Consider the following 10,090-nt stretch of genomic DNA (forward strand, 5'->3'; position numbering starts at 1 on the left):
CTCCATTGAGAGCCAGTCACACTCTCCTGTCATGCAAATTAGATGCGGAGAAACCCCCACATTCAATTCACATGTGTGTGAACCCAGCCTTAGAGTGCCTGAGCCACTCTTTTTGTTGATGCCCACTCAATGTTTGGATTTTTCGTAGATTTGGCCATTTGTATTAAGTATGTAATTTAAGAATAAGTTATTTTTTTTATCAGGAAATAGACTGGGAGGGAACCTGTTTAATTACAGCTGTTACTGCACTAAGTATCTGACAGCCAATTCTCTATAGCAGGGATATGCAATTAGCGGACCTCCAGCTGTTGCAAAACTACAAGTCCCATCATGCCGCTGCCTCTGGGTGTCATGCTTGTGGCTGTCAGAGTCTTGCTATGCCTCATGGGAGTTGTAGTTCTGCAACAGCTGGAGGTCCGCTAATTGCATATCCCTGCTCTATAGTACAACATTAAATGCTCAGTGGTCACAGTTTGCCAAGTTACATATTACTAGCCTCAGAGTTGCAAGCAGGTTTTGCATGTTGAAATGTCTCTTTCGAGTATCAGTCCTTTGTAATCATCCTCTCTGATTCACCTAAACACCTGCCTGGCATGACAAACTGGCCTAAAAGTGAGTGATTTATAGTAGGTGGGGAGCAGACAGTACAACTATTTTTTTTCCAATAAAATAATTTGCTACAAAGGCTGGAAATAGAAAGCAAAGGTGGCGAAACTACAAGTGAATCTTTTTTATGCTATTTTCTGTGCTATTTGTTTACAGAGAAAATGTATTTTGTTATCCAAATATAAAATAAAGCAAAATTACAAAGGCCTTTTTGGTGAAATTATTTCCATTACTGAAACACTTTTACTATTGTACAGTATCATAACTTCTAAAGTGATTGTAAAGCTTCAATCATACAGTGCCTTGCAAAAGTATTTGCCTCACAACCTGGAATTAACATGGATTGTTTGAGGATTTGCATAATTTAATTTACAGAACATGCCCACAACTTTGAAGACGTTTGTTTGCTTCACAATAAAAAAAAATAGGACAAAATAACCGAAAAAGTCAGTTTGCATAACTATTCACCCCCCTAAAGTCAATACTTTGTAGAGCAACCTTTTGCAGCTATCACAGCTCCAAGTCGCTTTGGATAAGTCTCTGAGCTTGCCACATTTTACCACTGGGATTTTTGCCCATTCCTCCTTGCAAAACTGCTCCAGCTCCTTCAAGTTGGATGGTTTGTGCTTGTGAACAGCAATTTTTAAGTCTGACCACAGATCTTCTATTGGATTAGATCTGTGCTTTGACTAGGCCATTCCAACATATTTACATGTTTCTCCTGAAACCACTCAAGTGTTGCTTTAGCAGTGTGTTTGGGGTCACACATAGCATTTTTCTTTGGCTAAATATTTTAGTCTGGTCAGACCAGAGCACCTTCCTCCATACATTTTGGGAGTCTCCCACATGCCTTTTCACAAACTGAAAACATACTTTTTTGCTGAAAGTAATGGCTTTCTTCTGGCCACTCTGCCATAAAGCCCAACTCTATGCAGCGTATGGCTTATTGTCATCCTATGTACAGATACTCCAGTCTCTGCTGTGGAACTCTGCAGCTCCTCGAGGTTTACTTTTTTCTGTGCTGCCTCTGATCAATGCCCTCCTTGCCCGGTCCCTGAGTTTTGGTGTGCGTCCGTCTCTTGGCAGGTTTGCAGTTGTGCCATGTCCTTTCCGTTTGGTTATGATAGATTTGATGGTGCTCCTAGGGATCATCAAAGATTTGGATATTTTTTTTATAACCTAACCCTGACTTGTACTTCTCAACAACATTGTCCCTTACTTGTTTGGAGAGTTCCTTGGTCTTCATGGCAGTGTTTGTTTAGTGGTGCCTCTTGCTTAGGTGTTGCAGCCTCTGGGAGCTTTAAAAAGGTGTGTATATGTAATGACAGATCATGTGACACTTAGATTGCACACAGGTGGACATCATTTCACTAATTATGAGACTTTTGATGGTAATTGGTTGCACTAGAGCTTTTTATGGGCTTCATAACAAAGGGGGTGAATACATACGCACATGCCAATTATCATTTTTTTATTGCTGAAAAATAGTTTCATGTATATATTTTTTGAATTTTACTTCACCAATTTAGACTATTTTGTGTTCTGATCCATCACATATAATTCAGATTAAAAAAAAACATTCAACTAAAGGCTGTAATGTAACAAAATCGGTAAAAAGCCACGGGGGGGGGGGTGGTTGGTGAATACTTTTGCAAGGCACTGTGTGTGTGTGTATATGTGTGTGTGTGTATGTATATATGTATATATATATATATATATATATATATATATATATATATATATATATATATATATATATTACACACAGTGGGGATGGAAAGTAATCAGACCCCCTTAAATTTTTCACTCTTTGTTATATTGTTGTATTGCAGCCATTTGCTAAAATCATTTAAGTTCATTTTTTTTTCCTCATTAATGTACACACAGCACCCCATATTGACAGAAAAACACAGAATTGTTGACATTTTTGCAGATTTATTAAAAAAGAAAAACTGAAATATCACATGGTCCAAAGTATTCAGACCCTTTGCTCAGTATTTAGTAGAAGCACTCTTTTGATCTAATACAGCCATGAGTCTTTTTGGGAAAGATGCAACAAGTTTTTCACACCTGGATTTGGGGATCCTCTGCCATTCCTCCTTGCAGATCCTCTCCAGTTCTGTCAGGTTGGATGGTAAATGTTGGTGGACAGCCATTTTTAGGTCTCCCCAGAGATGCTCAATTGGGTTTAAGTCAGGGCTCTGGCTGGGCCATTCAAGAACAGTCACGGAGCTGTTGTGAAGCCACTCCTTCGTTATTTTAGCTGTGTGCTTAGGGTCATTGTCTTGTTGGAAGGTAAACCTTCGGCCCAGTCTGAGGTCCTGAGCACTCTGGAGAAGGTTTTCATCCAGGATATCCCTGTACTTGGCCATATTCATCTTTCCCTCAATTGCAACCAGTCATCCTGTCCCTGCAGCTGAAAAACACCCCCACAGCATGATGCTGCCACCACCGTGCTTCACTGTTGGGACTGTATTGGACAGGTGATGAGTAGTGCCTGGTTTTCTCCACACATACCGCTTAGAATTAAGGCCAAAAAGTTCTATCTTGGTCTCATCAGACCAGAGAATCTTATTTCTCACCATCTTGGAGTCCTTCAGATGTTTTTTTTTTAGCAAACTCCATGCGGGCTTTCATGTGTCTTGCACTGAGGAGAGGCTTCCATCGGGCCACTCTGCCATAAAGCCCCGACTGGTGGAGGGCTGCAGTGATGGTTGACTTTCTACAACTTTCTCCCATCTCCCAACTGCATCTCTGGAGCTCAGCCACAGTGATCTTTGGGTTCTTCTTTACCTCTCTCACCAAGGCTCTTCTGCCCCGATAGCTCAGTTTGGCCAGACGGCCAGCTCTAGGAAGGGTTCTGGTCGTCCCAAACATCTTCCATTTAAGGATTGTGGAGGCCACTGTGCTCTTAGGAACCTTAAGTGCAGCAGAAATTTTTTTGTAACCTTGGCCAGATCTGTGCCTTCCCACAATTCTGTCTCTGAGCTCTTCAGGCAGTGCCTTTGACCTCATGATTCTCATTTGCTCTGACATGCACTGTGAGCTGTAAGGTCTTACATAGACAGGTGTGTGGCTTTCCTAGTCAAGTCCAATCAGTATAATCAAACACAGCTGGACTCAAATGAAGGTGTAGAACCATGTCAAGGATGATCAGAAGAAATGGACAGCACCTGAGTTAAATATATGAGTGTCACAGCAAAGGGTCTGAATACTTAGGACCATGTGATATTTCAGTTTTTATTTTTTAATAAATCTGCAAAAATTCAGTGTTTTTCTGTCAATATGGGGTGCTGTGTGTACATTAATGAGGAAAAAAATGAACTTAAATGATTTTAGCAAATGGCTGCATTATAACAAAGAGTGAAAAATTGAAAGGGGTCTGAATACTTTCCATCCCCACTGTGTGTGTGTGTATATATTTGTGTGTGTATGTATATGTATGTATATGTGTGTATGTATATGTATGTATGTATGTATATATATATATATATATATATATATATATATATATACACACACACACATTATAATATGTATGTATGTATATAGTGTGTGTGTATATAATTTTTTTTTTTTTTACATGTTATACTTGCCGTCTCTGTGCAATGATTTTACACATAGGGGCCCTGAACCTCCTTCTCAGGTCCTCCGCCGGCACTCTCCGCTCCTCTTGTTCCTGGTTGGCCCCTATTGGAAGTAGCTTCACATGGGGACTCACCTGAGGGCTCGCAGTCAGACAGACAGTGCGACTCCATCCCGCCCCCTGCTGCTGCTGCTTCTGTGAGCAGAGAAGAGAGAGCTGCTGCAAACAGACACAAAGCTGGATTGGGAAAGGATTCAAGTAAGGATAAGGTGGGTAAGGGGGCGATACAGATACAGGGACATTTTTTTTTATTTTCAGTTAACAGCAAATTCTATGTGTGTGTGTGTGTGTGTGTGTGTATACACTGGAGATCAAAATTAGAGAACAATTGATAAACACTTCATTTTTTTTTAATTTTTTTTTTTTTTTTTTTTTCTGAAATAATGTAATCTTCATTGCTGAACATTTAATGGAATTTTTGTTGTGGTTATACCGTGCTAATAGGACAGTGTTTTTCAAAATAACCAAGGCGCTTAACAAAACAAAAAAACAACAACTTTATTTTGTAGAAAACACAATGATCAAAATTAGAGAACAGCAATGACTGTAGCTTGGAGAAAGATTACTAAATATCTGAAGGTTTCAACAATTAGTAGGAAAGATACAGGCCCTTGCTTTGAATGACTTGAGCACATCTGCTGCCACAGGACATCACTAGTCTCTCACACTGATCTGGTTTCCTTTCGTCTCTTCCAGAGTTCGGTGACTGCAGTGGGTTTCTTGGACATAATTTTGTTGCCAAGGATTTTCCAGAGGTTTTCTATTGGGTTTATTACAGGCCTCTGGGCTGGCCATTTTAATTATTTCAGTGATTTCAGTTTCACTGAACTGCTTTACCCATTTTGCTGTGTGACAAGGCATTGTCGTGCATGAAAATTGCTGGATGATTGGGTGATGAATGCAGGGAAGGAACCGGATGTTGTCAAAGAAGGTTCTGATAAACATTTGCACTCTCTGCCATGTTTGGCGCACAAACACTGCACATCCCCAAAAGAACACCATACCCACCGGGAAGCATGGTGGTGGCAGCATCATGCTTTGGGGCTGTTTTTCTTCAGCTGGAGCAGGGGCCTCAGTCAAGGTAGAGGGAATTATGAAGCATTCCAAATATCAGTCAATATTGGCACAGAACCTTCATGCTTCTGCTAGAAAGCTGAACATGAAGAGGAACTTCATCTTTCGGCATAACGACCCAAAGCATACATCCAAATCAACAAAGTAATGGCTTCACCAGAAGAAGATTAACGTTTTGTAGTGATCCAGCCTAAGCCCAGATCTGAATCCCATTGAAAATCTGTGGAACGATTTTAAAGAGGGCTGTGCATGGGAGATGCCCTCACAATCTGACAGATTTGGAGTGTTTTTGCAAAGAAGAATGGGCAAATATTGCCAAGTCAAGATGTGTCATGCTGATAGACTCATATCCAAAAAGACTGAGAGTAATAAAATCAAAAGGTACTTCAACAAAGTATTCGTTTAAGGGTGTGCACACTTATGCAACCATATTATTTTATTTTTTTATTTTTATTTCCCTCCACCTAAAAGATTTGTTGTTCAACTGAGTTGTACAGTTTATAGGTCACATTAAAGTTCTGAAATGATTTTTGTCTTTTTTTTTTTTTTCATCACAGAAATCTGACATTTTACCAGGGGTGTGTGTATGTGTGTGTATATAAAAAAAAATATATATATATTATAATTACAGTCGTGCTCTCAAAAAAGTTTACATACCCTGGCAGAAATTGTGACATTTTAGCATTAAAAATATGATTGATCATGCCAAAAAACTTTTATTTAAGAATAGCAAACGCATGAAGCCATTTATTATCACATCATTTTTTGGATCCTTTTTAAATCGTAATAACAGAAATCGCCCAAATGGCCCTGATAAAAAGTTTACATACCCTGGAATGTTTGGCCTTGGTACAGACACAGAAGGTGGCATACACAGGTTAAAATTGCAATTAAATGTTAATTTCCCACATTTCGTGGCTCTTTAAACACAATTATTGTCTGTATAAATTGTCAATGAGTTTGTTCGCTCTCAAATGGATGCACTAAGCAGGCTAGCCACTGAGCCATGAGGAGATAGAAAAGAACAGTCAAAAGACCTGCGTAACAAGGAAATTAAACTTTACAAAGATTGAAAAGGATATAAATAGATATCCAAAGCCTTGAATATCCCAGTCAGTACTATTTTTAATCATTTATTAAGAAGTGTAAAATTAGGGGCTCTTTTGATACCGAGCCAAGGTCTGGTAGACCAAGAAAGATTGCAGCCACAACTAGCGGAAGAATTGCTCAGGATACAAAGAAAAACCCACAGGTTACCAGCAGGAGAAATACAGGCTGCTCTCCAAAAAGACGGTGTGGTTGTTTTTAAGGAGCACAATTCAACAATACTTGAACAAAAAAGAGCTGCATGGTTGAGCTGCCAGAAGGAAGTCTTTACTGCGCCAATGCCACAAAAAAGCCAGTGAGGCATGTCAAGGTGTTGGGCATATTGTAACTGGAACTTTGTAGTGGAACTTTGTACAGTAAAGGCTTCTTTCTGGCAACTTTGTTCAAGTATCATCGTATTGTGCTCCTTAAAAACAACCACACCATCTTTTTCCAGAGCAGCCTATATTTCTCCTGAGGTTACCTGTGGGTTTTTCTTTGCATCCTGAACAGTTCCTGTGGCAGTTGTGGCTGAAATCTTTCTTGAGCTACCTGACCTTGGCTTGGTATCAAGAGATCCCAAATTTTCCACTTCTTATTAAGTGATTGAAGTCCAGACTGGCTTAGGATATCCTTTTCATATCCTTTTCCATCTTTGTAAAGTTTCATTACCTTGTTATGCAGGTCTTTCTTATCGTACATCATGGGACACAGAGCCATAGTAGTTACTATGTGGGTTATAGGCCACCTTCAGGTGATGGGCACTGGCACGCCCTAAGATAAAAAGTCCACTCCCTATATAACCCCTCCCACTACTGGGAGTACCTCAGTTTTTTTGCCAGTGTCTAAGGTGTTGGGCACGAGTGAAGAGGTACTGTGCTGAGCTCCACTGGAGCAATCCTTGCTGGGGCTAGCCATGCAGCCGGATCCATTCAAAGTGTCTTTTAGGCCGAATTGAATGGTACCCAGACCTTGTGTCCGAAGAAATGAGGTTTTGCCTGTAAACGCTTCTCTTTTTAGAGAGCTGGATCCCAGGATCCAGTACTTTTGGTATTAAGGCCATAAAGTTTTACTGGCAGTGGTGCTTTTGCAGGTCCAGGATTGTGGGTTTCCCTGAGGGTCCCCAGCTCCTGAAGGTTTAACAGAACCCACCGTGAAGGGTGAAGATTGGGTCTGTTGTTTTTTTACCACAGAAAACCCTGCGGCAGGAAAGGTAAGTAGAGTTTTCTCAGAAATTTTAGAATTTTCTTATGAATCTCCTTTAACCACTTGACCACTGGGCACTTAAACCCCCTTAATAACCAGACCAATTTTCAGCTTTTGGTGCTCTCACATTTTGAATGACAATTACTCAGTCATGCAACACTGTATCTATATGAATTTTTTGTCCTTTTTTTCACACAAATAGAGCTTTCTTTTGGTGGTATTTAATCACCGCTGGGTTCTTTATTTTTTGCGCTATAAAAGAAAAAAGACCGAAAAATCTGTAAAAAAATAAAATTTTCTTCGTTTCTGTTATAAAATTTTGAAAATTAGTAATTTTTCTTCATATATTTTGGCCAAAATTTATACCGCTACATATCTTTGGTAAAAATAACCCAAATTAGTGTATATTATTTGGTCTTTGTGAAAGTTATAGAGTCCACAAGCTATGGTACCAATATCTGAAAATTGATCACACCTGAAGTACTGACGGCCTATCTCATTTCTTGAGACCCTAACATGCCAGAAAAGTACAAATACCCCCCAAATGACCCCTTTTTGGAAAGAAGACATTTCAAGGTATTTAGAAAGATGCATGATGAGTTTTTTGAAGTTGTCATTTTTTCCCACAATTCTTTGCAAAATCAAGTTTTTTTTTTTTCTTTTTTTTTTTTCTTTTTTTTTTTTCCACAAAATTGTCATATTAGTAGGTTATTTCTCACACACAGCATATGCATACCACAAATTACACCCCAAAACACATTCTGCTATTACTCCCGAGTATGGCGATACCACATGTGTGAGACTTTTACACAGCGTGGCCACATACAGAGGCCCAACATGCAGGGGAGCACCTTCAGGCGTTCTGGAGCACCCAGGCCAATTCTGACATTTCTCTCCTACATGTAAAAATCATCATTTATTAGCTAGAAAATTACACAGAACCCCAAAACATTATATATGTTTTTTTAGCAAAGACCCTAGAGAATACAATAGCAGTCATTGCAACTTTTTATCTCGCATGGTATTTGCGCAGCAATTTTTTTTAACGCGTTTTTTGGGGAAAAAAAACTGTTTTGTGCTTTACAAAAACCAAAACAGTAAAGTTAGCCCAATGTTTTTGCATAATGTGAAAGATGAAGTTACGCCGAGTAAATAGATACCTAACATGTCACCCTTCAAAATTGCACGCGCTTGTGGAATGGCGCCAAACTTTGCTACTCAAAAATCCCCATAGGCGACACTTTAAAATTTTTTACTGGTTACATGTTTTGAGTTACAGAGGAGGTCTAGGGTCAAAATTATTGCTCTCGCTCTACCGATCGCAGCGATACCTCACATGTGTGGTTTGAACACCGTTTTCATATGTGGGCGGGACTTACGTATGCATTCGCTTCTGCATGCGAGCACACAGGGACAGGGGCGCTTTAAAATTTTTATTTTTTTTTTTATTGTTCATTTTACTTTATTTATTTTAGTTTGATGCTTTTTTCCAAAAAAAAAAAAAATTTGACCACTTTTATTCCTATTACAAGGAATGTAAACATCCTTGTAATAGGAATATGGCATGACAGGTCCTCTTTATAGTGAGATATGGGGTCAATAAGACCCCACATCTCACCTCTAGGCTGGGAAGCCTGAAATTTAAAAAAAAAAAAAAAACTATCCTGGCTTCGATCGTAGCTGTGAGTCGGTAGAAGCATGGGAGGGGGGGACATCCCCTCTCGCCTCCCGTAAGAACGATCAAGCAGTGTAACAGCCGCTATGATCATTCTTATGGTGTAGGGAATCGCCGGCTGAAAAAGCTGATATCTGAATGATGCCTGTAGCTGCACCCATCATTCAGATATTCCCGCACAAAGTCAAGGACGTTGTATGACGGCCGGCGGGCGGGAAGTGGTTAAAACGCATTTTTTTTTTTTAACACAAAGTTGTCCATTTATACAATATTTCTACCACATAACATGTACATAGCAAAAATGACACCCCGAAATAGAGCATGGCTCGGTATGGCGGGGTATTGCGGAGTATGGCGGGGTATTGCAGAGTATGGCGGGGTATTGCAGAGTATGGCGGGGTATTGCAGAGTATGGCGGGGTATTGCAGAGTATGGCGGGGTATGGCAGGGTATTGCGGGGTATGGCGGGGTATTGCGGAGTATGGCGGGGTATTGCGGAGTATGGCGGGGTATGGCGGGGCTTTGCAGAGTATTGTGGGGGTATTGCAGAGTAATGTGGGCTTTGCAGAGTAATGTGGGGGTATTGCAGAGTATTGTGGGGGTATTGCAGAGTATTGTGGGGGTATTGCAGAGTAATGGGGGCTTTGCAGAGTATCGTGGGGGTATTCAGAGTATCGTGGGGGTATTGCAGAGTATTGTGGGCTTTGCAGAGTATTGCACAGCAGAAGGGATGGCTGAGCATGGATGGATGGCTGGATGTCTCTGTGCAGCGCTGTGGGCACTACACATGCAGCCCA

Source organism: Aquarana catesbeiana, linkage group LG07 (genome assembly GCF_042186555.1).
Source record: "Aquarana catesbeiana isolate 2022-GZ linkage group LG07, ASM4218655v1, whole genome shotgun sequence".
In the NCBI taxonomy this organism is placed as follows: Eukaryota; Metazoa; Chordata; class Amphibia; order Anura; family Ranidae; genus Aquarana; species Aquarana catesbeiana.